This window comes from Mauremys reevesii, linkage group 12, assembly GCF_016161935.1.
Source record: "Mauremys reevesii isolate NIE-2019 linkage group 12, ASM1616193v1, whole genome shotgun sequence".
Lineage (NCBI taxonomy): Eukaryota > Metazoa > Chordata > Testudines > Geoemydidae > Mauremys > Mauremys reevesii.
This window is the reverse complement of record NC_052634.1, coordinates 27,782,865-27,806,337: the sequence shown is the minus strand read 5'-3', so window position 1 is coordinate 27,806,337 and position 23,473 is coordinate 27,782,865. Positions and strand designations below refer to the sequence as shown.

The 23,473-nt window shown below is 50.0% G+C and overlaps 1 protein-coding gene and 4 non-coding genes across 5 annotated transcripts in view; 3 read left to right on the top strand and 2 right to left on the bottom strand.

Annotated features, from left to right (window-relative positions):
• Positions 1-23,473, bottom strand: part of LOC120375373 (zinc finger protein 850-like) — a 477,476-nt gene that overhangs the window by 138,759 nt on the left and 315,244 nt on the right. The window lies entirely within an intron of this gene.
• Positions 1,191-1,299, top strand: TRNAL-CAA. The gene is made up of 2 exons: positions 1,191-1,228; positions 1,254-1,299. It is a non-coding gene; the product is annotated as a tRNA-Leu (tRNA).
• Positions 3,495-3,566, top strand: TRNAE-UUC. Its single transcript has one exon. It is a non-coding gene; the product is annotated as a tRNA-Glu (tRNA).
• On the top strand, positions 6,829-7,024 carry LOC120376395. The gene has a single exon (XR_005587275.1). It is a non-coding gene; the product is annotated as a U2 spliceosomal RNA (small nuclear RNA).
• Positions 11,409-11,572, bottom strand: LOC120376192. The gene has a single exon (XR_005587099.1). It is a non-coding gene; the product is annotated as a U1 spliceosomal RNA (small nuclear RNA).

Sequence of the window (23,473 nt, the reverse complement as noted above, 5' to 3'; positions counted from 1 at the left end):
TATCAGCTCAATGAGTTTTGTCCTGGAAGAGCCTCGAGGAGGCAGAAGAAGCGGAGAGGATTGCGTTGGGGGTAAATAAAACAGAGACGAGTTGTTCCTCTTGGGATTTTGGTGTGTTTCCCTGGTGATCCTGACGGAGGAACGGGAAGCATAATTCCATTTTTTTCAATGCCTCGGATTGGGTTCAGCTGGTGAACTCTCTGCTCTTGTTCTCACAGGGAATGGAGACTGGACCGGTTTCCCAATTTGGACAGAAAGTGGCTTGCCAAAGCCGAGGAGAGCCTGCTTCCTGCCTGCACCGAGTTGACAAACTGGGGAAGCCAAAGCTGAGAGACCCGTGAGAAGTCAGAGTGCTATCCGCTCACATGGAGGGGAGCACAAGCCCTGCCTGGGTTTCTCTGCCCAAATTATAATCAGTTGAGTGATTTTCCTGGACGAGCCTCTAGGTAGGCAGAAAAAGAAGTGAAGAGGGTTGCGATGGGGTAAATGAAAGCCGAGGACTCTTCCTCTTGAGATGTCTTCGTCTTGCTCTTGTGATTATGATGGATGAACCTAAAGCGTCATTTGAGCGTGTTTCAGTGCTTTTCCTCAGGCTCAGGTTGTGATGCTGAGCACAGGGTTCCTTCACTCTCTCTGCTTGGACCTCTGTAATGGGGAACGGACCAGCTTTCGAAAGAGCCTAGTGGAGCTGAACGAAAACAGCAGTAAACATCCAGGTTCACCTAGATTAATCTTTTGTCCCCAATTTTCTTGGGAAACAAAACAAAAACAAGGTTTTATTAAGAACTCAACACCCATTCAGGCTCCAAACTCTTTAGCAAGATTTCCAGAATGGCTCAACACCCTGAGTGCTGAGCTAGTTTGGGAAAAAAACCCAAACAAGGCCGGTACCGATTGTGAGTGCTGGCTGCTTGACTCTGTGGCCCACCGTGCTGGAGTTTGAGGTTCTCATTAAGCTAAGTGTCTCTATTCTGCCTCTGTCCTAGTGTCCATCTAATAAGTGAGGGGGGAGATTAGAACACCTCAGAAGGCACAGGGTTGTAGGAAACCTGAAACTTTAGATGAGGGTGATGGTGTCTAAAACCCAGATGTGATGTAGGTGGTGAACGAGAGATGCTGTCTTGGCCTCCTTGAGCGGCTCATACAATATTGAAGAAAAGGAGGGTTGAGAGAGCTGCTTTTGCCCCAGCGTCAGGATGGCCGAGTGGTCTAAGGCGCCAGACTCAAGGCTCTGTCTTTCCCACAACTGGGGCTTCTGGTCTCCTGCAGGAGGCGTGGGTTCAAATCCCACTCCTGACACAACCTCTTGATTCCACCTCAAGGGGTGGCCTGGTTTCAATTGCCCTTGTAACATATTGGAAGAGCCCTTGTTTAGGAGCTTTCTTAGAGTAGCGGCAAGAGAAGTTAGAGGGAATCGTAAATACCTTCGGAATCCATGCGCTCAAGGCACCTAGTTGGGTAAATTCCAGTTTATTCCCCACCAGAAAGTTGGCATTGCTTGATCTTGGGCAGGTATGGATGTCAAACATATACAGGTGGAGGAAGAAGGGAGCAGTACAGTAGACACTGATAAAGGGAAGGTAAGACTCTTAGTCTCAGGGTTTGGGCTTGAGCCCTAAACTGGGTGCTCTACGTACTCTGGTTTGGCTGCTTCATGAGGGCACAGAATTGACAACATAGGGAGCAGAGACAGGAGGCAGCTACAACCAAGAGCCCTGTTAGATTGTGTCAACATCCTATCAGGAGGTCTCAAAGCCTCTCTCTCAGTTTGTATCTCAGAAATTCTATCCGCTCCAGGATCTTTCTCCATCAAAGAGCCGCTAGGTAGGCAGAAGAAGAGGTGGAGAGGGTTGCGATGGAGGTAACAAAGCAGAGAAGAATTGTTCCTCTTGGGATTTTTGTGTTTCTCTTGTGATCCTGACGGAGGAACCGGAAGCATCATTAGATTTTTCTGGCTACTTTCTGTCCAACAGATTAAGTTGGTCCATTGTCCATTCCCTCAGGGTTAAGAGCTGGAACCCTGTGCTCAGGGTCACAACCTTAGCCCAACCGAAGGCACTGAAACAAACTCAAATGATGCTTCAGCTTCCTCCTCAGCATCACAAGACCAACACAAAGAAAACTCCCGAGGAACGGGGCTCTGAGCATTGCCAGGTTGTGAGTTCCGTGCCCTCAGGAAGCAGCCAAAATGCTCGAACCCCCACCCGCTTCTCTTGGACCGCTGGCAACATGGTGTTTGCACAGGAGCCGCAAGCCCGTCTTTCCTGTCTTTGTCTATCCCGGCCCCTTCCCCCCAAATGCTTTCATCGGACGCTGGAGGGACCTAAGGACCTGCAGGTTCCCGCACCCACCTCCTAAAGCAAACAGTCCTTCCCTTCTCTGACATTCCTGGAGCCGCACATCCTTGGAAGAGTTTTACCCCAGGGGGTTCTGATTCCCTGCGAAAAGATGTGTCTGGCGGCCGGCGGGGAACTGTCTTCTCTGCCCCCTCTTTGGGCGCTGAGAAGCTTTTTCTGAGAAACAGCACCTCCTCCTGGTGGGAGAATCCTAAATTCCACCCTCCCACCCAGGTTTCTCTGAGCAGCTGCTAGATGATTTTCCCACTTCTCTGGTCTAGACACCAGCATCTAACTAGCCTTGGAACGGGCCCTGTTTGCTAGCTGGAGCGCGAAGGAACCAGGAAAGAAGGCAAATGTCAGGAAACGAATCTCAGCATGCAAAGAAACTTCCTTCGCTCTTTTGCACTGTCTGTGCCTTTGCTACCCCTTGAGGACCAGCTCAGTCGGTAGAGCATGAGACTCTTAATCTCAGGGTCGTGGGTTCAAGCCCCACATTGGGCGGTTCATCTTGCACTCTTCGACATCACTCTCTCCCTTAGAGTCTCAGAGCATAACGGAATCCACTCTTTGTCCTCTCAACCAGCTGAGGCGGTCTCAGACCTTTAGTACATCATGAAGACAAGACACATTGACAATTCCATGGTCCTAAGAGAGTTGAGTCTCTTCTAGCCCAGGCAAGAGAGGGAAAAAATAACCTTTCAGAAGCTGATTGCCCCCCTCCCCCTGAGCAGCCATCTAGAGCTTCTCTACTTATTTCTATATCTTCGCCAGCGCTCAGTAGTTGAGATAACTGCTTCTTTCTCAAATCCTCCACCAGCCCTCTTCATTGGGATGGAGATTGCTTAAGGCTGACGATTCCACCACATCTTATTCATCCCTCATACATTTCTGTAAGCCCATGGAGAGTAAAACAAGATAGCAACAAAACCGTTTTTTTTTTTAAAAAAAAGACATGGCCTCAATGTATAACAATACTGGAAATTGTCTTAATATGTTTTCTGTTTCTTTTTCATATCAGTGCTAAAAATAGGAAGGGAACCGTAAGGAAACGAAGAGCTCAGAGCTTGTGTTAACCTCCTTTGAAGACGAACGAATGGCCTCAGTTGGACAGAAAGTAGGCCTAGAAAGTTATGCCCAACCCCCCTAACTGTCATCTCCCTGGTGGTCTAGTGGTTAGGATTTGGTGCTTTCACCGCCACGGCCGGGGTTCGATTCCCGGTCAGGGAGTTATCCTCTTCAACAAAAGTCTACCTTGCCTTCCTCGCTTGGAGTTCAACCAGAAGAATGCAACTTCCTGGCCTCCTTCAGAATGCTTGGAAACTCTTTAGAGGCCATGGGGAAAGCAAAGCTTCCAACTACTACAATATGGCTATCTGCCCCTTAAAGCCCAGCCTCTGCACCCTTTTACACAAATACACTTACTTGTGCAAACAATTTAGTTTTTCCTTCTTACCGAGCCTAACCTACATTAGAACAACATTGCACTTTGACCCAAGATCTTTTTCTTTTCTTTTCACTTTTCTTGGTGAAACCAAACCAAACCAAACAATCATTTTGGGTCCACCAAAATATTTCACTAAATATAATATTCATCCAAAAACCTTTCACCCAGCGCTATATACAAGTCTTTGGAAGTAACACCCGGAGAAAGATCATTGCTTTTCCATTCCTAAGATCTAGCCGCTGAAGGCTTCTGAGCATGGGCTATGGGCCTTTCACCTCTAGGCCAGTGGTTACCCTCTTGCTCAGGTGGCTACTGATGAAAGGCAACGTGGTTTAGTGGCAGATCCATTTCAGCCTCCCCCTTCCAATGTCTACAGGAGGGTGTTTGTTTCGCAGTGCATCTAAGAATCAAATCAATTCTCTTGAAACCTCAACCTGGAATCAAGGTGATTGTAGGTCAAGGAAGGAAGGTTTTGTTCATCCTGTTCTAGTAAATGCTCAAAGTTGCGATGCTTCTTGGAGCTTCCAGACACATTGGCCAGAATTTTCAGAAGGTCTCACACCCACCGCTAGGGCCAGATTTGCAGAAGAACTAGGCTCCCAGTTAGGCACTAAAATCTTTAGCCAGATTGTCAAAAAGGCTCAACCTATTTTTCCAAAAGATGAGTTATTTTGGAAAAAAGCTTGTAAAGATTGTGGGTGCTGGTTACTTGTCTATGTGGCCCACACTGCTGGAGTTGGAGGTTCACCATTGTTTTCTCAGAATGCGGTGTCCGTAGTCTGCCTCAGTTCTGGTGTCCATCTTTTATTCTCCTAATAAATCAGCAGGGAGACTAAAACAACATCGGACTCACAGGGCTCCCGGAAACCTGCCAATTTGGCTCACGGTGAAGGTGTATAGAAATCATCTGTGCTGTAGAAGGGCTCTGGGAGTTGAAAGAGTTGTGAATTTAACCGTCTAGCGAGATGGCCCTCTTCTGCTTCCCAAAGGCTTTGGCTGCAGTAACAGCCCTGGGAAAAGCCCTGGCCCTCCTCACCTGCCCTTGCCCAGCACAACGCCTTTTCGGGCCTACACAGCTCCTCACACAACACCCGCCTGGGACCTTACCCTCACCTACCAGCTCAGCAGCACCTTTTTTCCTCTCAAAACCTCCTCTTGCCACCCTCCCCCTTCCACCCTTCACACTCACCTCATCGCAAACTCACCCATGGCCCCTTTGGCTTCTCAAGCGCCTCTGGAGGGACGCAGCTTCCCAGGCACGCAGATCCTTCCCTTCAACGCGCACTGGATGGACATTCGAAACACAGCCCTTTCCAGGAGGTAATGCGTTGCTTTTGGACCCTGACGCCCAGCAAGAAGTCCTGGTACTCTTTTTCTGACCAATGGACCCCACTGACTTGCCTTTACCAAGCAGAAACTAAGGACCGGCTGATGGCTCTCTTTGCAAACGGACGCCATCAGACTGAGCCACGAGGCGTGCTGCAGGATAGCCCCTCCCCACCAAAAAGCAATGCCGTGACCCGGATTCGAACCTAGGCTGCAGCGGCCAGAGCGCAGAATACTAACCACTATACGATCATGGCCAGGCGCTGGGGGTGCAGGCAGCAACCCAGTGGAAAATGCTCAGCTCTGTGCTCTCAGGGCAGCTACCTACCTCGCCAGCATCACAGGTATTTCTCAAGTCTCCCCATTACAGTCACAGGTAAAATGCTGAGCAAAGGGAAAAAGACAGGAAGCCAATCCCATGCCTGTCCCTTTTTCTGTCTTCCTCCACCCCTGGACCAAGTCCCTCCCCGTTTGTCTGGGCCATTGTCCTCATGCCCCTGGCCAGCCTATTTCCCTTTGCATTTTTCCGTGGAGAGGAATGTTTATGAGTTTGTACCCAATTTTTTAAGGCTTTGCTTTGGCAAGGCTGTTGCCTGCTGTGAGAAAAACAGAAGGGGGCTACCTGAACTGGTGTCACTGGCTGAAGCTTATCTATAGTATATGAAAAAAGCTCAGAGCTCTGAAAATGGTTTATTTACTTTAAGATTCTCATGTTAGTGAGATTGTTTCCTAGCTAGCAGGGGACTGTTTTGTGATGTGCATTCTACTGGCTCTTTGGTTTTGTATGTTTTTGGGAGGAACGGTGGAGGAGAGTATCACGGTTGAAGAGCAGCAAAGAAATGCGTTGTTGTTTGTGTTAACGTTTGGTTTTTCCTAAAAGTGTATGGTTTGGAGTCATTTGTAACTCTTCGGTTAGTTATTGGTAACGGCTTCTTATTGGGCCCCTGAGTTGAAAGGCTGCTCTTGCAGATTTTAGTTTGTCATTGTTGGAAGGTCAGTTCAAGAGCTGCTTTCTTAGTCTAGTCCGTGAGGGCTCTTCCGCCGCCCTCCTTAATATACCTTCCAGAAGGTGATTGCATGGTTTCCCTCGTCTTCCCACAGAAGAGAAATTGTCCATCCCTTTCCTGTGGGGAAAACACCAGTGTTTTAACTTAGGAAACGGTCAACGTTTTGCCCAGATGAGTGCTAGTTCATAGGCGCAGAAGAAGAGGAAGGCTGTGGCCCTTTGAGTCAGATTCCTAGCGTTTCAGGCCAGAAGGAACCAGCCGATCACCTCAGAGGGACTAAGGGGCACCAATGCCCCAAATGGCAAGGAATTGCTTTGATGCAATTGACTGTCTGTTTGAGCTAGTTCTGTGGGAAGGAGCAGAAAAGAGCCTCGGGGCTGTGGAATAGCGCCTGCATAGGCTTTCTTTACCCTGTTTTGCTGTAAGAGTTAACAGTGAGAGATTGGTAGTCCAGGTCAGTGGGTGGCTTTATGGAAATTAGGAGTATAGAGGGGAAACCAGGGAGAGGAAGGCATCTGCAAGACTTGTCTGTCTTTGAACAGAATTGTGTGTTAAGGGTTCTTGCTTCGAAGTCTTCCACTGGAGTCATTTTGGGGAAGTGATTCTCAGGTAGAGTTCCCGAGTTGTGGTGGTTGTTGCGGTTCTGGGAGCTCGTCCTGGTGAGGTCGAAATGGGTGGGCGCAGGGGTGTGCGTGCATAGCAGAATGTGAGTATTGTTTTTGGGCTCCTTGGAGCTCAGATCAAAGTGTTGTGTCTGTTCTTATCAGTTTAATCTCTGATACATCCTTGATGTGAGGACTGTATATTAACTTGATTTTTGAAGCAGGGGGGGTTAGAACAGAAGCTTGCTTTGTCTGCCCTATGCATTGATCTGGTATTGCAGTGCTTCCAGGATCGGTGTATCTCCTTTAGAGGAGAACCTTCTGGTTAGAAAAGCAGAAAAGAGTTGAACTGTGATACTTTCTTTAAAGCAAATGTTTTTTGAAGTAGCAGAAAAATCTGGGTGTTTTTCTTTCTTTACAGTTTCTTGGAAGTGTTTTGTGAGTCTATAGATGTTAGAGGTTCTTCTTTTTCTTGCTAGAGAGTTATTTAAGAAGCTGGACTCCTTCTTTCTGCTGTGAGTCTTTTCAACAGTATGAGGGACAAATGCTTTCCAGATTCTGGGTCTGTTGGGGAGATGGGATTTTTTTGTTTTTTTTTTGTATTTTTGGGGGGTGGGGTGGGGCGGTTGGTAATATTTGAGGTCACGTGTATATCCACAACTGCATGAGTTACACAGACTTCTCCCCACCCGGCCTACGTTCTATGTATCTTGGTTCGTAAGATCAAGACAAGGCACTAGGTGTCGTGCTGCACCCAGCACACAGGGGCCCCAATCCTGATTTCCCCCCCCCCAAGCCTACTGTAATCTAAATGCTACATAATAACCCTTAGCTTCTCATTGTTGCCATCCTCGCTATTGGAAAATCCCCCAAATCATGACAGTGGCTTACAAATCAGGAGGATTCTTTTTTTAAAAAATGTAATGTGGGTTCTCTTTCTTTCCCTTCTGGTTTTCTGAACCAGGCAAGCTAGAAACTTACCTTTCTAGTGTGGCCAGAGCCCCAGAGAGCAGCAGCCCCCGGCGCCTGGGGCTGGCAGGCAGCGGGGCTCCTCACTTTAATTTCACCCACCAAGTATCAAGTGTGAACTCCTCAGGCACTAGAACAGCCTTAACATGGAGTCACAGACAGACCCCTTGGGCACCCTGACTCTATCTTGCTACCCAGGGGTAGTAGAAGCTGCTGTAACACGCAAGCTCTGTATGTCCTTTAGGGCTAACCCTAGCCAAACAGCCAGGATCCCTTGCTGCTGCTTAGAAGGTGTGCCGTCTCCCTGAAGTCCAAGCAGCATCGTGGGGAGGGGGGAACAACAGTTTCTTCCTGACAGGGATTTTTATTCCATTCCCCCAGAGCTCAAGCTGATGGGGGCAAGTGTTTGTGCAGGGCTCTGCCTCCTCGGAGGTGTGTGAGGAGGAGCAATCAACCAAGTCTTTTGTCCACGGATGATCCACAGTGGCTTGCCTGATGTCTCAGTCAGGGCCTTCTCTTGTTGGAAAGGAGATGACGCCTCTTCTGATAAACTACCATTTCACACTTGGTAATACTTCTCTCCTGACTGGTGGCGTGGCGGCGGCAAGGGGTTTTTTACAGCTTTAGTGCCAACGCTTATATATCACCTTACAACATGGGCTATGGCTATTATAGGTGAGAATAATGCATGCAGCAACTCACGAGCTTGTCATAAACTCTAAACACGTTTTTTATAAAGCTAATGCCTGTTTTAACAACACTAACAAACAGGTGAGCAAGACTAGTTTCCAGCCATGCGTTTGTCACTTTTCAGTAAGGCCTAGGGGCCTTGGCATGAGCTGGCACCTGGTCTGCCAGTGTCAGAAGAGGATCTTCCCTCTCTTATCCCCGGGTGTCTGTACTGGGAGCAGTACTGTTCAACTTATTCATAAATGATCTGGGGAAAGGGCTAAACAGTGAGGTGGCAAAATTTGCAGATGATACAAAATTGCTCAAGAGAGTTAAGTCCCAGGCAGACTGCCAAGAGCCACAAAGAGATCTCAGAAAACTGGGTGACGGGACAACCGAATGGCAGATGAACGTCGGTGCTCAAAAGTGCAAAGTAATGCACATTGGCAAACATAATCCCAACTATCCCTATAAAACGATGGGGTCTAAATTAGCTGTTACCACGCGAGAAAGAGATCTGGGAGTCATTCTGGATAGTTCTCTGAAAACATCCACTCAATGTGCAGCGGAGCATTGGGAATCATTAAGAAAGGGACAGGTAATAAGACAGAAACTATCATATCGCCTCAATATCAATCCATGGTATGCCCACATCTTGAATACTGCATGCTGATGCGGTCGCCCCAATCTCAAAAAAGATATATGGGAATGGGAAAGATTCAGAAACGGACAACAAAGATGATGCGGGGATATGGACCAGCTTTCATCTAAGAAGAGATTCATAAGACTGGGACTTTTCATCTTGGAAAAGAGACAACTAAAGGGGGATACGAGGGAGGTCTATAAAACTATGAACTGCGTGGAGCAAGTAAATAAGGAAGAGTTATTTACTCCTTCTCATAACACACGAACTAGGGGTCACCAAACCAAATTAATAGGCAGCAGCTTTAAAACAAACAAAAGGAAGTCTTTCTTCACGCACCACACAGCCAACCTGTGGAACTCTTTGCCAGAGGATGTCGTGAAGGCCAAGACTATAACAGGGTTCAAAAAAGCACTAGATAAATTAATGGAGGATAGGTCCATCTATGGCGCTTTGCCAGCGGTATCCCTAGCTAGGTATCCCTGTTTGCCAGAAGCGGGGCATGGGCGACAGGGGATGGAGCACTTGATGATTCCCTGTTCTGTTCATTCCCTCTGGGGCACCTGGCATTGGCCGCTGTCAGCAGACAGGATACTGGGCTAGGTCTTTAACTTGGACGGGTAGCTGGGAAGACGGTCAATCAGACAGAACCCGTTCGACAAAGCTCTTCATTTCCTTGTTATTGCCTGACTCCTTTAATTCATTTCCTTTTCCTTATTTCCCAGCAGACTGACTAGCCACCAGATTTGGGTGCTAGCAGAGGGACCTGACGAGCTCCTTCTTTTCGGCAGCGTTGAACTTGCCAGGGCACAGTCAGATTCTGGATGCTCATCTGAATGTAATGCCTAGCGCTCACCTTTATTTCTGTTTCTTAGCTCTTTTGGGCCATCGATCTTTGGTCTGACCCGTAGGATCCCTGCATTAGGAGAGATGGCTAATTAATGAGCCCATAAACCTTGGAAATCAAATGAAACCTGAAGTCCGTAGAAGACCTCGAAAGGCCCTTGGGGGGTGGAGTGCGAGCTGAGGAAGAGTTCCCTGCACAGCTTACCTCTCCATTCTCGTTTTCCTGTCCTGAGCGCAAAAGCCAGGAAGCAGCTCCGGGTAGGGAGGGGATACCATATGTGTGCAGTGGTTAGACAGGAAACAGCGAGGAACTGGACTCATATGGAGTGAAACTGTAAGCATCTTCTGTATGCCTGGTGACTGCAGGTTTGAGAGAGTTATGTGGGAAGTGGAGGCTTTCGGTGGCTTTCAGAGGAAATGGAATGGAAAGGCAGCCGAAAGTGGAATCCCAGGTTTTTAAACAATCCTCCACTAACACACCAAACAGCTCAGGTCTAGTTACTCATTGAAAATTAGAATAAAGTTACAGCAAGATTTCATCATAAATGAAGTCAAACCCTAAAGATTTCAGAACACAACTGCTATAAGGAGCCACGAGGGAAGCAATACAAAGTCAACCTTGCCTCAGAGAAAGGCAGTTAAACAATTTCTCTTTTTTAAAGCAGCATAATCTCCCCAAACGGAAGGGCACTGTTCCCGGAGAAGGGTCCTGGAGAGGGTTTTCCTCGTTGGTGCCGGCCATCCACCTCCCCGAAAGGCGGGAGCTAGGTCGACGGAAGAATTCTTCCGACCAAGGCGCGGACTGATGTAGCCGCGCCGATTTACGTTCCCCGTGCAGCCCAGGCCCGAGGGTCGGTGCGTGCTGAACAGTTAAGTCAAAACAGCTCCGTCCGTCAGAGGTGTGCAAAAGGGAAAACCCGCTCCTGGGCGACACGGCCACGCCGCCCTAACCCGCAGCGTAGCTAAAGGGCATTCGGGGAGGCGGTGGGTGGGCCTCAAGCGACGGAAAGCCCTCCTCCAGCATGGGGTTGTGACAGCCTAGTCTCCGTAGCACAGACAGGGTGGCCACCAAGAGACAGGAACAGACAGCGAAAGCCAAAGCGGCCCCAGGGCAGGGGGCGAGGCTGCCTGTTGGACGAGGAGACCAGGTGGGACAGGTGTTTTGGACAGGCCGTCCTCCCGTCAAAGGAGGAAGAGCCCGAGAAGAAGGGCCGGGCAAGAAGCTACAAGCAGGGAAAGAAGCAGAGCAGGCAGGCAGGCAGGCAGCTCCCCTTAAAGCCAAGGAAGGCACCTGTCCAAGCCCCCCCCCAAAAGCAGACTAGAGAGCAGATCAGCTGCAAAAGACCAGGGAAAGCCAAGAACACAGAGAGACCCAAGCAAAGTTTCAGAGCTGAGCTTTGCTTACAAGGAGAAACGTGTGACAAAGATACCTAGAAGTACAGGGCCTGTGGAAAAGAGCACTCCCAAAGGCCCAGAATAACAACTGCTTTCCTGAGAATCTGCTTTGCAGTGCACTAAGTCTAAACAGCCCACTGTCAGTTGTCTGTTGTTCAAACCAATCAGCAGGGGAGAGCGCGAACGCAGTCCCCCACTACCACAAATTATGCAGTTGAGTTTCCCACATTTGAGGAAATCGCAGGGGTCAGCACACCCGCAGTGCAATGGATGAGCCTCACCCTGGGAAAACCACCTTCATGATCATGGTATCTCCCCTGCCAGCTAAGTATGAGTTCCTGCTGCCTGGCCACCGCCCGCCCCACACTTATAACACACGGGGCGGACCGCCGCACCCCCACCGCCGGCCTCGCCCACACCGGCCCCCACTGCCGACAGCTGCCCCGACGCGGCCCCCGGACACCGTCCCTTCCCCACACCGAGCTCCCGGTGCCAAAGTCGGGCCCTGCCTGGCAGCCTGCGTCCGCTCCCACAATGCTCTGCTCGCACACAGATCTGCATACCCGCTCCCGCGGCTCCGCCCCTCCGCTCGGGCCCCGCCCCCTGCCCGCCCGGGCCGCCGCTCTTGCCTGCCCTGTAGTGGTAGCCGGGTCCCGTCCCGGGCAGCCAGGCCAGCAGAGAGACGGCGTGGCCCACCTGCTGCTGGGGAAAGAGCGCAGCTTGCGTGTCGCTTCTCTCTCTCTCTCTCTCTCCCCCCACCGGCAGTTGGTCCCATACAGGAATGACCTCCCCTCCCCTCGCAAAAAACCCTCCTTTCCAAACAGTCCTTCTTTCCCAGCCCCCTAATTTTGCTTTCACACCCTGGGACCATCTCCTCGCTTTGTCTCTCTCCCCCCCCCCAGGTAAAGCAGAGATGGAGGCAACTTCAGCCACTGGAGACAGCCCCAGCGAGCGCTGCAGCCGGCCCGGGGGGGTGTTTGCAGACACAGGAAGGGAGCAGCTGGGAGCGGTGGGTGCTGGGAACAAGGAGGCAGGAGAACAAAGCCCAGAGATGGGACATTGGGCAGCTCCTGGGGGCGGGGCTCTGGCACAGACAGGGGCAGGGCAGCTCCTGGGGGCGGGGCTCTGGCACAGCCCGGGGGTGGGGCAGCTCCTGGGGGCGGGGCTCTGACACAGCCCGGGGGCGGGGCAGCTCCTGGGGGCGGGGCTCTGACACAGACCGGGGGCGGGGCAGCTCCTGCGGGCGGGGCTCTGACACAGCCCGGGGACGGGGCAGCTCCCGGGGGCGGGGCTCTGGCACATTGTGACGCGAGAGCCCGGGCTCAGCAGCTGCTCCCTGGTGGTCACGTGCTGCCAGCAGCGTTGGAGCCGCCCGGGCCGGAGCGGAGCCGCTGTTCTCCGCTGCAGCAGGATCTGCCCCCGGCCCCGCTGGGATCCAGGTGGGGCCAGAGCCTGGGGCCCGGGGGTTCCCCGTTGTGTGGCTGGCGGGGAGGGGAGAAGCCGGAGCTGCAGGCGGGGGAAGGGCAGTGGGGCAGGCGGGGGTTGAACGGTCTCTGTGCAGCCGGGAAAGTCCAGGGGGAGAGTGTGTGTGAGTCGGGGGGGGAGATACCTGCCTCCTTCTCCTGTCTGTGCCACTTCCCTCCCCAGCACTGGTAACAAGTCTCTCTAGTTCTCCCCCTTTTCTCTCCCCTTACCACACAGAACTGTCAAACCCAAGGAGATTCCCTCGTTTTTCCTAAAATTGTTGACTCTCTAGTCTCTTATTTTTCCTGATTTTTTTTCTATAATTTTCAAATGTCGATTTAAATTCTCCTCATATTTGGGGGGCTTCCCCCCACCCCCCATTTCATCAGCAGCAATTCGTCTTTGTTTGGGTGGGAAATTGTTGCCCTGAGTCATTCCCCAAAAGGGATGGGGGTTCCTGGGTGCTGTTTGGGGGAGCCCTGAGACACAGCTCCCTCTGGGGTGGAGATGGGGTGGCCGTTCTCTGCCAGCCACAGGGCATGGCTGGGGCACCGGTGGGGAAGGAGGAACCAGTGTCCCCTATGGAGCCTGCCCAGCCCCTTTGGTTCTGCTCCTTTCTAGCATTTTGTTCAGAGACTTTATTACTGCAGAGGCTGAAAAACGTCTGTGGATTTACCCCTGGCAGGAGGGGTCAGGTCTACACTGTAATAAAGAGATCAAGCATTTTCCAGCATGGCAGAGTCTAGGATGTCTGTCTGCAGGGAAAGGGCCTGGGGGAATTGTGATGTGAAATGAACTAAAGCCAGTTCTGAAACATCCACAACTGCCCTTCTCATCCTGCCAGGCTGCAGAATGACGCTCATGTCTCGCGCCGGTTCATCCCATCCTCCCATGGGACAGGGAAGGGAAATGGCTGCAGAGGATCCCATTCAGGTAGGGATTATTGGGGGTTACTGGTGGGTTCCTGCTGGAGGGAGAGTGACAGCAGATACAGAGGAGGTGGGAGGCTTGGGCAGTCTGGTTTAGAGGTTGGTGTGGGGCAGGAAATTCACAGGGTGGAGAATGGGAGGAAGCCAGGGTGTAGCAAACCTGTTGGGACTTGTTTAATATGTGGCTTCCATTCTAGGAACAGACCCATAAGGTTAGAAGGTGGAAATGCTCTGATTTGTGGAAGAGCAAAGAACACACCTAGGTGGGGCTAGGTAAAGGGAGCAGAATCCCAAGGCTGGAGCCTCACCCGACTAACCAGCGGCGGCTGTGAGATGTAGAGGGGCACCCACCAATGAGGCTTAGTCAGGGGTTCTCAACTGTTTTCTTTCTGAGGCCCCTCAACATGTTATAAAACCCCCACTGCCCTGCATATGCCTGGTTTTCTGCACAGAAAAGCCAGGGCTGGTGTTAGGGGGTAGCAAACAGGGGTATTGCCTGGGGCTCCATGTGACAGGGCCCCCCACAGAGCTAATTGCTCCAGCTTTGGCTTCAGCCCCTGGTGGCAGGGCTCATGGCCCCAGGCAGGGAGGTTTGGGCTTTCTGCCCTGGGCCCAAGCGAGTCTAACACTGGCCCTGCTTGGAGGAGCCCCTGAAACCAGCTCGCAGCCCCCCAGAGGTCCAGGGACCCCTGCATGAGAACCACGGCCTTAGGGGATATGCCCCTCCCCCATACCCAGCTCCAGGGCTGGCCTTAGAGAAAATGGCACCCTGGGTGAACTTGTATTTTGGTGCCCCCCACCACCCCTGGCCCTCACGGGCTCCCCACCATCACGTCCAGGCCCCAGTGCCTCCCTCTATTGCTTAATTTGTATTGAAAGAGGTGCCAGAGCTCAGCCATGGCACAAATTAAGCGCTGGCAGGGCGGCCTGATAGCGGCGGGTGCTGGCCGAGCGCCCAGCTCTGAAGGCCATGCCACCGCCAGCAGCAGCAGCGCAGAAGTGAGGGTGGCCTGGTGTGTGGTGTATTGTGCAGCCTTTTATTTAAAGTGCAGTTTGTAATGTGGCATTACACCGCCGCGGGGTCGGCTCTGGTGGCGACAGTTTCAAGCTTAACAGAGTGAAAGTCGCCTCTGCTACTTGCTTCAAATGTACAGTCTCTAGGAACACACACAGACCAAGGGGAGTGACCACACAGACATTCACAGGTACAAGGTCTAGTCGGTTTTACAAGTTTTATTGAAGTTACAGTTAAGGTTATGAATACCCAAGCTGCAGCATATAGACATTCTATAAAGATCTGTGCAAAAGTTACAACTCTAGTTCTACTCACATCCTGTTCAATAGTATTAGGGTCTGAGGTGTCTCGCATGGATTGATCATCAGTAGAGGGATGGTTCCTGCTGGAATTTCCCATAGGGAGCTCAGTTTTCCTGCTCTGGGCACCCCCTTTTTATAATGTGATTCTGATTATACCTCATTAGCATTGACACACAACCTGTATCCTGTGGTTAAGGCACATTTGGAAACAGAGGTGCCTTTACAAAAAAAATTATTTAAAATTAATCTTCCTGCTAATTGTTCACCCTGTTACCACTTGGTACCTCTTTTCCCATAATCTTAATACAGCCACATATTAAATTTAAAAGTAAATTTAGAACAATCAGGAGACAATACAGCAAGATATTCCCTATCCCAAGCCTTGAGGTATCAGTTCTGGAGCTTTAATGCAGGTATCAGAAACACAAGGTTGATACTTTTTACCCCGTCTTTAGTAGAGATAAATAAAAATAAATAAAATCTGCTTACTTTCTCTAACAGACACGCTCCATGTTACTGCCATTATCTCCTCTATTTTAGTCAATTGTTTTTCATTCCACTGAAAACATATTTACTTAGTTTACATAGGGGATTAAAGATTTTTTTCTCTGTTTTATGAATGGGAATTTATTTCTCTAGTTATTTCGGCATTTGTGTTAACTAGTCACTATCATGTAGGTGACTCACTAACATTTCACTCCATCATTGCTATTAGTATCATACTTGGAACTGTATTTATTTTCATAGACATTGTAAGTTACTTTACAGACAGATTTAAAAATACAATCTGAAGATAAGTGATCTTCATCTGCACAGTGTCTAAAGTTTTGAGTTTAGCTAATTTTTTTTTAAATGAGCCCTGCTAAGGTAAGTACATGCAAAATGTAGAGTCTGTTATTTGACTGTACCATTTTAAATAATGAATGACAAAGCACAATACGGTAATAACAGTAATAATGATAATTACTCCAGCCAGGACAGGTGAGGCATTTTAGAACTCATTACTCAAAGAATTGAATTTAAGCATAAGACAGAAATAAAATTTTGAAATGCACAGACCAGTTAGAAAGCTAAAATACCAGCACTGTCATCCTGACCGAATGTGAAAGAATAAAATTACAGAGACTATGTGCACTTTGTGCATTTTGACAGGAAGTAAAAAGAAGTAATAACAGTAATTGAAGTGTCTATTGTGGGGTGAGTGTGTGGGGGGGCGGGGGTGAGACACACCCGCTGTCACTCCCAGCCCAGCGGCACTCACTAGTCCGAAAGCTCGTGCACACAGCAGCAGGGGCCAGCAGCTCCCACTTTTGACCCAGAGGCAGCAGCACAGACTCTTGTCCCACCCGCTCAGCTCAGCAGAGACTGGGCAGAGGCAGGAGGGTGGGGCCACCCTGACATCAGCAAACTCCCCCCCCCCCACCGCACGGCACACGGGAGGCTCCTGGGAGCAGCTTGGCAGGGGCAGCTCCCAGTGGGGGAGGGGGCAGGGCTGCAGGAACAGGTGCAGGGGCAGCCAGCTGAAGAGAAGTGGGGGGAGGAGAGACAGGACACCCCTCAGCAAGGCCCCCCTGGACCGTCATGTCGTCTGCCCCCCACTAAGTCTGGTCCTGTCCAGCTCTTCACAATGAGAACAGCGTTGGGCTCCCTGCCAGCGAGCTCTCCCTGCGCCCTGCTAGGGGCTCCATCTCCTGTATCCGTCTGTGGCTAGTAGGGGGCTGATGGATCTGCTGGGAGAGACAAGGGGCTCTCGCTTCGTCCCCTCCCCCTGGTGTTTCCTGGCTGCTCTGAGCAGGGTGGGGGTGGGACTCCTGACCATGAGCCACCCAGAGCTTCCCTTTGATTGGCTCCTTTCCCCCATGTGGGGTTGTGGTGGGGCTGTGAGTGGGGCAGCAGGTACTGAGTGTTGGACTCTCACTCTTTCAGGGGCCGGTGACCTTCGAGGAGGTGGCTGTGTATTTCACCAGGAGAGAGGGGGCTCTGCTGGACCCTGCTCAGAGAGCCCTGTACAGGGATGTCATGCAGGAGAACTATGAGACGGTGACCTCGCTGGGTAAGGATTCCTGTCCCCTGGGTTATTAGAAGCTGTGGGGGCTCTAAAAAACCTGAGTAGTGATAACTTTATACCTTTAATTGTCATACAAGTTTTGACGAGTTCCCTTGCCCCACTTTTTTTGCCTTATCCCCCACCCACTAGAATAATTTTTGGACATTTGCCTTTTTGGTGCCAACAGTCATTTTAAAATTGCATTTAATGTATCCTTATAGGATACCTTAATAACTACATTAATCACTGTAGCTTTCATGCCGTTTCCTCATTTTAGGAGGAAAATACGCCACCTGTAGAATTCTAAATTGAGTTAATAGGTGTGTGACTCATGCCTGGCTTGTGTGACAGTCAGGTGAGCTCCTCTTTTGATAGGAGAGTGTATAAAGTTGCCATTCTGGAGCCCACGGGTGAAGGGAGAACAGAGCCGTGGGAGGGGAGGAGAAGGGAGGAGTAGATAATTCTGGGGTGCCAGGACATGGGGAGGGGGTGTGCAGGGTTAGAGCTAAGAAGCAGCAGGGAGGGAGGAGGTTGTGAGAGACGAGGAGGGAACACAAGAAGCTCCCAAGGTGGCCGGAGGTGGTGCCAGCTGAGAGTAGTGGGAAGAAGGGGAGGAGTGTGGGGAAGGGCACCCGGGAAGCGGGGTGGGGGGGTCAGTGGGAGGGAGGAGAGGTTTGGGGATCCAGAGCTCTGGGGGATCCCAGACCTTTAACCCCAAATCCCTACCCAAGCCTTGTTGCTTTAGAGCCTCCACTCCAGTTTTCTTTCTGTTCAGTTTCACTTCATTAAACGTTTTCCCCCCACCAAATATTATTATTATTATAACTCTTGACCTCCCTCTCCCACTCATTACCCCCCTCCCCATATGACCTCCCCATCTCAATGCACAGTGACCCCGGCCTCCGACCCGGAGTCCTTGCTGAATCCTCCCTCCCACACCAGGGCCACCTCCCAGGCACCAATGGGCGCTTGGCTGATGATGTCACAGGGCGGTGGTGTAGCCTGGACAGTTTCTACACACATAAGATTACAGGTTGGGGCACAACTTGCCCTTGTACAGGGCTACTCAGAGTTAATTGAGAAGATGGAATTTGGTGAAACGCGCAGAAACGTGATTTAATCCAGACAGTTATAACTGAAATCATAGGCCAGGCTCAATACACGTAACGATTAAACTAAGATAAGTACAGTAAAGAGGGTTTTGCACTGTGCATACTTACAAGATACGGACACCATTGGAAAGAAAGATCGACGGGCAAGGGAGCCCATCAGAAGGGAGCCCTGCTTCAGTTTACACTGTCTCAGGGACCCGACAAAATGAAAAACTGGTAACTAGGAGAGGTATTTTATCCACTTCCTTAGGATGGCTATATACCATATCTGCTCCTTTTCTCTGACTACAAGAATGTCAATAGCTGCCCCAACCCATACGTGGCCTTTGGGAAGTCCATAATTAAGCATCAAGCATTAATACTCATGATTTACATCACTTATTAATTAATAATTCCAATCTATGAATGTGGTGCAACCTAATTGCTAAAGCCCACCCCAAACTTCCTTCTTTTCGGAAGAATTAGGGGCTGTTGCTCCTGAATTTTAGTGTTTAATTCCCCAGCCTTCTCCATACACTGGGGGAGTTTAATTCTCCCTCCCATTACACCTGAGTCACTAGATTTCCTAATTCCCCAAAATGTGCTTTTGCGATGCCACAGTTCTGGGGTAGCGAAGCCTTTGACCTGCCTCCATGGTCTGCTCAAGGAATGGCCTCTCGGGTATCAGGCCTCTAGCCAGCCCCTCTCTATGGGTGGGGACCCACATGCCTCTCCTGTTTGACCAGGGTGTGAGGATTGCAGCTTGTCCTCCACTGTGTTCACTGGACTAACCTCCAGTTCCCGAGCTTTGCTTTCTCTCCAAGGGCTGTGAGCCGTGTGTGTGTGAGAGAGGCAGGAATTTTGGTGATGCCAATACACACCTCAGTTTCCCTCTGTGGTTGGTATTGCCATGATTATAAAGAGCAGGAGACATGAGGTGTTTTGTCACGGAGCTGTCATGGGGTGATATGAATGGGTCATTAAGGACAGGCTGGGACCAACCTACATCAGTGGAATACCTGACAGAGACAAGGGAATAATTGTCACCTGTCCATGGGAGGATCTCAGCTTGGCTGAGTGAAACATACACGGACTCGTTATGTTTTTGGGAGCAGGAAGAACTGGGTTTGCAGACACAGGGAGCTCTACTGGAGCAAAGACAAATGGACAGGCTCAGTGAAAGGAAACCAAACTGTTTTCTACAGCAGCCTGGCTCAAGGGCATTGCCCAGTATGGACTATATCGTCGTATTTGCTTCTCTTTGCTAATCTAAAGACGTTCAGTGCTGTATTTCAGTTGACTAATGAACCCTGCTATGTTTTAAAAGTCTGCCGAGTGTCACAACACAAACTTGCTCTGTGCATTGACTGAGGAACAGTCTCTGAACAGGAGTGTAGTTCGGCTGGACCTGCTGGCAGAGCTCACAGGTTGAAATAGGAGTGTTGAAGCCAGAGGCTCAGTCTCAGGTGCTGAAGCTACATGGCCTGTCCTTGTGGAAGAGTGGGAGCCCTTGGGGGTCTAGTGCACTCAAGGGGCACCTGCCAAGGACAGTTTAAAGGCCAGGGCATTGCACAGATCCTGTGGATCCATGACAGTGGCATTGTGCCTTATGGGGAAAAGATATAAAGCAAGAAAAGCATCAAAATTTTTCTTGGGAATCCCCGATCATTCCAAAGTATATTAAAAACCTTCTTTAAAAGCTTACGTCTGGGTTATCAGGTCATGTCAGTTTGTAGCCCAAAAAGGCCCTTCTCAGTCAGCTCAAACTCAACTGTTTCTCCCCAAAAAGTCTGTCATCTTCAGTCTCCCGAAAGAGGTAAAATCAGTCACTGCCCCTTTCTGTGCGGGGCAAAGCTTCAGAAGATGGAGTTCTGCATAACCAGCCTTGAGATCCAGCCTTAGTGACACCAGATTGCACAGGACACCCATCCCCATCCTCAGCCTCCCCGGTATCATCTGGCCCATCTCAGCACCACAGTCTGTGAAGTATTCGTGCTTTCAAGGGCTGGCTCAAAGATACAGATAACAGTCATAAGTAGGGCCAGTGTTTGCTGGCAGCGAAAACAGAGTAATTGACAAGCATGAGCAACATATAATCCTTTACAGCCGGAAAGTGCATTGGGGGGAGGGGACAGGAGCCAGCTGTGTGGGGAAGGTGGGGCCCAGACCCTGGGCATTGAGAGCCTGGAGCCGGCTGTTTGCTGGGGAGACAGGGCATGAATCAGCTGTGTGCAGGGGAGAGGAGCAGGGGAGAGGTGCTGTTGATGCCGTCTGCGCTGCAGCACGATGAGGGTGCCCAGTGTCCCACTGCCAAGTGCCCCGTCTCCCAAGGGGAAGCTCCAGTGTTTTTTCTGAGCCCAGACTTGTATGAGGAGGGAAGAAATTGGCAGCAAGTCTCAAAAGCAGCCAGCCCCCAGCCTCTGTCCTGTGCCCTGGGGAGGAGTCAGGGGTCTCCAGGCAGAAATGTGGGGTTTGTGACCCTGCATCCCCAACCACCTTCTGTTCAGCTATTCTAGATACGAAGGGTGATTCCAGAAATGAAGAGTAATTTCAGGGGGAAATGCAGTAATAGCAGCAATTTCCGGAAAACACTGGCCCTAGTCATAACATTAAATACAATAGTCTCAAGTTCTATACCTGTGTTCATCAGATCTGTCCCTCTGCCTTCACATAGTTCACTCTGCTGGTGGGTTCCACCTCTTCCCTCATCTGTGTCTGTCTTGTCTATTTAGACTGTAAATTCTTCAGGGCCTGGGCCATCTTCTATTCTGGGTTTGTGCTGTGCCTAGCACAACAGGGGCCCATGGTTCATTGGCTCTTAGGCACTAAGGTCATGAATATGAGTTATAATAATAACTCTTCTGCCACTTTGAGCCAAGGAAGCCGGCCTTGGGGTGTTACGTCTTAAAAATGAGCTGGGGTTAAAACCATGGAATATTCCTTGTGACAAGTATCCCACAAATTCCATGGACCTTCCTTTTTTTCTTTCCCTTCTCAGGGTTTCCAGTTTCCAAACCTGATGTGATCTCGCAGCTGGAATGAGGGGAACAGCCGTGAGTCTCAGACCTCTATGGCTCTAGAAAAAAGTGCTCCTGAGAGCTGTGTGCACAGGTGAGGAATTGGGTGAACCGTCTCAACAACTGTCTGTGAATACAGGAAACATTTGGGATGCCCTACAAAGACTCTGCAAGTTGTAAGCGCTCCAAGTTCAAAACTGTTCCCTGCAGATGTGGAATCATTAGGCAGATGTCACTCATGGCTTCCCTCCTATTCTGACTGGCAACTGGCAGCAGGTCCCTCCCCAATCTCACTTTCCCCTGAGAGTTCTGGTGAGATGCACACCCAGAACTGATCCCTTCCTCTCTCTGCTCTGGGGAAGGGTTTGGGGAAAATCAGCTCCTGATAGCTTTGATTTCTCCCGCACATATTTTGGTTTGTTCACACCTTTTTCCATTCCTCTCTCTGAGATTCCTTTCTCTCCGGCGCAGGGAGTGACCTATGTCTGGATTCTCTTTGTCTCCCATCAGGCGGTGGGATGGCAAGTGAGAACGAGGAGACTCCCCAGCAGGAAGATGCTGAGCAAGTAGAACCACATGGGACGTTATCAGGAAGACCCAAAGGGAATGTTTCCAGAAGTTGTGCACTCCCAGAAAGAACAAAAGCCTGTGAGACTCAGCAGAGGCCAGAGGAGAACTTCAGTAGCCTCTCAGACCTTATTACACGCGAGAGCATCAACTTGGAAGAGACACACTACATGTGCCATGAGTGTGGGAACAGCTTCAATGGAGCTCAGACCTTCTCACACATCAGAGAATTCACAGGGGAGAAGCCCTACATGTGCTCTGAGTGCGGGAAAAGCTTCAGTCAGAGCTCCAACCTTATCAGACATCGGACAATCCACATAGCAGAGACGCCCTACACATGCGCTCAGTGTGGGAAGAGTTTTAAGCAGAGCTCTGCCCTGATCACACATCAGAGAATCCACACGGGTAGGTGCCCTACACATACTCTGAGTGTGGGGAACGCTTCAGTTATAGCTCAGCCCTCATCTCTCATCAGAGAATCCACAGTGGAGAGACGTCCTACACGTGCTCTGAGTGCGGGAAAAGCTTCAATCGGAGCTCACACCTTGTTAGACATAAGAAAATCCACATATGAGAGAATTGTAAGAAATACCTTGATTCCGGCTGGACAAAGATTGTTTTTTAAAAAATCACAATTGCGAATTCCCACAGAGCGACCTTTGCACCATGTTCACTGTGGTCTCTCAGCTCCCCTAGATGAGTTGCCTGCTTCTGCCTTTTGCAGCTCCCTGTTCTTTATTCCCCATCACCATCCCAATCCCCCTGTTGTTCAATTGGTTAGGTCAGTATTTTTTCTAAAGGGCTGGGAAGACGAGTCCCCAGCAAATGGCTTGGAACTAAGCACGATACCCCTGCATTTGGCCCCCAAAGCAGTTGTGGCCCAGGCCCTGCAGGAGGGGACTCCTGAAGATATCACCTTCCTAATCAGGTGCGTGTTGCCTATTATTTGGGAAATGCAATTCCTGTCTAGGTGGGGATGGGGAAATGGAAGTGACATTTCGGTTCAGCTCACCCCTGGGAGATGCTGCAAATATGTAGAAAATGAAATCCGTGTTGAATGTTCTATAGCTGCAGAAAGAGACCTATTTTCCATAGATACCTGACATTTGGTGTTTTACAGGGATTCTAAACTGCACCTGAATTTAGTCCCTAATTTAAATCTGTGCCACCAGATTAAAGAAATGAAAGGGCATAGTTGGGGGAGTTGTACCTCACTATCACTATTGATACGTTGTGTGGTTGGTGAAGAATTCTATACCAGAGATGTGTAAAATTACTCCAAGAAAGTTCAAAGATTCGACAAGAACTCGGGGAGAAACTGCAGATATTTATTTTCACCCTAGAGATGGAAGCTATGGTGACCTGTGGCCCAGGTAAACTATTTTTAGAACGCTGCTCCCTAGTTAAGTGGCATTGGTCACTCCTAAAGGACGCCATGATTAAATTCAGCACAACTGTCTTTTACCATTTGGATCCAAAGTTTCATGAAGCACAGAGAGACACAGCTGATTCCTTCAGAGCCATTCCATGCCTATGGGTCCCAATCTGGCTGCCTTGTTGGACAAGAAGCACTTCCATACTGGGCAAATGATGGTAGCCAATGAGGGAATGTATCAGATTCCAAGTTCAGACCGCAGGATTCATGAATGCTGAGTCCTGGCTCTGTGGTTTGGTCTCTTAGTTTTGCTATTAAGTCTTAAGCATTTGTATCACTTCTCCACCTCCTGCTACTTTGAAAGATTAGAAGGTGTGGAAATAGAGCACAGGTGGTTTTCTCATGATGCAGCCTACCCACTAGCAT